The sequence below is a fragment of the Anarhichas minor genome, unplaced genomic scaffold (assembly GCF_050575085.1).
Source record: "Anarhichas minor isolate MPS153535 unplaced genomic scaffold, ASM5057508v1 ptg000036l, whole genome shotgun sequence".
NCBI classification, from domain to species: domain Eukaryota; kingdom Metazoa; phylum Chordata; class Actinopteri; order Perciformes; family Anarhichadidae; genus Anarhichas; species Anarhichas minor.
This window is the reverse complement of record NW_027466482.1, coordinates 620001-622500: the sequence shown is the minus strand read 5'-3', so window position 1 is coordinate 622500 and position 2500 is coordinate 620001. Positions and strand designations below refer to the sequence as shown.

Sequence of the window (2500 nt, the reverse complement as noted above, 5' to 3'; positions counted from 1 at the left end):
AAATGCAACTGTGAATTTTAGAAATTAAGCTTGGGAAAACTCCTCGCACCTCTATACAGCCAGTCAAAGTGGAAATGTTGGACATTGGCTGCCTATATGCTTACTATCTGACTACAAAACTTAGCAACAGTATACTCTCACTGGAAGAAGAGGACTCAGATGGTCGGAAATCTAACAGGGGCCAACTGCTTGGAAGGCAGCTATGCTCACCACTGTACCACCATTGGTGGGACAAAGGCTTTTACAGCAAAGTCGGCAATTCACCTGGGTATTGAGACTGAAAAGAGCCCTGCATTTATAAAGTGAATGGGGCTGCCTCACTTCATCTACCTGTGAAGTTATACAATATTGCCCAGGAAGTTGAGATTTGCAATGTGACAACATACACAAGGAAGTGTCTTCTTAATCAACAATTTGTGTCAAAGCATCAACTTAGAGGCTGCGCATTTTTATAAGCTGAACCAGAAATGTCTCAGCATGGAGGTTCTATGGTGAGGCCACCAAGTGGAAAAGTGTCTTTCGTTGTTGGCAGGGTTTGAACCTGCGCGGGGAGATCCCAATGGATTTCTAGTCCATCGCCTTAACCACTCGGCCACAACAACCTACGAGACAGTATTAAACCGACTTTCACAAATTCTAAGAACTGTCTCAATGGCTGCAAAAGACAATTACTGAGTGTACTTCTCTGTAACACAGCTGTTACATTTTGCTTGCCTTAGTTATACTTGGTGTATTCTTTCATTTGCTCGATGTATGTTTAGATTGCCAAGATTTTTTACTCAATAATCCTTTAACAGTGACCATAATACCTGATGGAGATGCAGGGGATTGAACCCCGGGCCTCATACATGCAAAGCACGCGCTCTACCACTGAGCTACATCCCCCACAAATCTTCACAAATAGTCTTTCTTTCTTCGAGATGCCTAAATAAAAGGCAAAATATGGCAAAAGACGATGGATGTAGATTTATAAATGCCCTTGTATAGTAATGTGAAATGCAACTGTGAATTTTAGAAATTAAGCTTGGGAAAACTCCTCGCACCTCTATACAGCCAGTCAAAGTGGAAATGTTGGACATTGGCTGCCTATATGCTTACTATCTGACTACAAAACTTAGCAACAGTATACTCTCACTGGAAGAAGAGGACTCAGATGGTCGGAAATCTAACAGGGGCCAACTGCTTGGAAGGCAGCTATGCTCACCACTGTACCACCATTGGTGGGACAAAGGCTTTTACAGCAAAGTCGGCAATTCACCTGGGTATTGAGACTGAAAAGAGCCCTGCATTTATAAAGTGAATGGGGCTGCCTCACTTCATCTACCTGTGAAGTTATACAATATTGCCCAGGAAGTTGAGATTTGCAATGTGACAACATACACAAGGAAGTGTCTTCTTAATCAACAATTTGTGTCAAAGCATCAACTTAGAGGCTGCGCATTTTTATAAGCTGAACCAGAAATGTCTCAGCATGGAGGTTCTATGGTGAGGCCACCAAGTGGAAAAGTGTCTTTCGTTGTTGGCAGGGTTTGAACCTGCGCGGGGAGATCCCAATGGATTTCTAGTCCATCGCCTTAACCACTCGGCCACAACAACCTACGAGACAGTATTAAACCGACTTTCACAAATTCTAAGAACTGTCTCAATGGCTGCAAAAGACAATTACTGAGTGTACTTCTCTGTAACACAGCTGTTACATTTTGCTTGCCTTAGTTATACTTGGTGTATTCTTTCATTTGCTCGATGTATGTTTAGATTGCCAAGATTTTTTACTCAATAATCCTTTAACAGTGACCATAATACCTGATGGAGATGCAGGGGATTGAACCCCGGGCCTCATACATGCAAAGCACGCGCTCTACCACTGAGCTACATCCCCCACAAATCTTCACAAATAGTCTTTCTTTCTTCGAGATGCCTAAATAAAAGGCAAAATATGGCAAAAGACGATGGATGTAGATTTATAAATGCCCTTGTATAGTAATGTGAAATGCAACTGTGAATTTTAGAAATTAAGCTTGGGAAAACTCCTCGCACCTCTATACAGCCAGTCAAAGTGGAAATGTTGGACATTGGCTGCCTATATGCTTACTATCTGACTACAAAACTTAGCAACAGTATACTCTCACTGGAAGAAGAGGACTCAGATGGTCGGAAATCTAACAGGGGCCAACTGCTTGGAAGGCAGCTATGCTCACCACTGTACCACCATTGGTGGGACAAAGGCTTTTACAGCAAAGTCGGCAATTCACCTGGGTATTGAGACTGAAAAGAGCCCTGCATTTATAAAGTGAATGGGGCTGCCTCACTTCATCTACCTGTGAAGTTATACAATATTGCCCAGGAAGTTGAGATTTGCAATGTGACAACATACACAAGGAAGTGTCTTCTTAATCAACAATTTGTGTCAAAGCATCAACTTAGAGGCTGCGCATTTTTATAAGCTGAACCAGAAATGTCTCAGCATGGAGGTTCTATGGTGAGGCCACCAAGTGGAAAA

General features: G+C 42.4%; 4 non-coding genes across 4 annotated transcripts; all 4 read right to left on the bottom strand.

The window, feature by feature from the left end:
- Positions 1–520: 520 nt before the first annotated feature.
- On the bottom strand, positions 521–602 carry trnas-aga (transfer RNA serine (anticodon AGA)). Its single transcript has one exon. It is a non-coding gene; the product is annotated as a tRNA-Ser (tRNA).
- A 211-nt stretch (positions 603–813) lies between these two features.
- On the bottom strand, positions 814–885 carry trnaa-ugc (transfer RNA alanine (anticodon UGC)). Its single transcript has one exon. It is a non-coding gene; the product is annotated as a tRNA-Ala (tRNA).
- Positions 886–1514: 629 nt separating this feature from the next.
- Positions 1515–1596, bottom strand: trnas-aga (transfer RNA serine (anticodon AGA)). The gene has a single exon. It is a non-coding gene; the product is annotated as a tRNA-Ser (tRNA).
- Positions 1597–1807: 211 nt separating this feature from the next.
- On the bottom strand, positions 1808–1879 carry trnaa-ugc (transfer RNA alanine (anticodon UGC)). The gene has a single exon. It is a non-coding gene; the product is annotated as a tRNA-Ala (tRNA).
- Between the last annotated feature and the right edge of the window lie 621 nt (positions 1880–2500).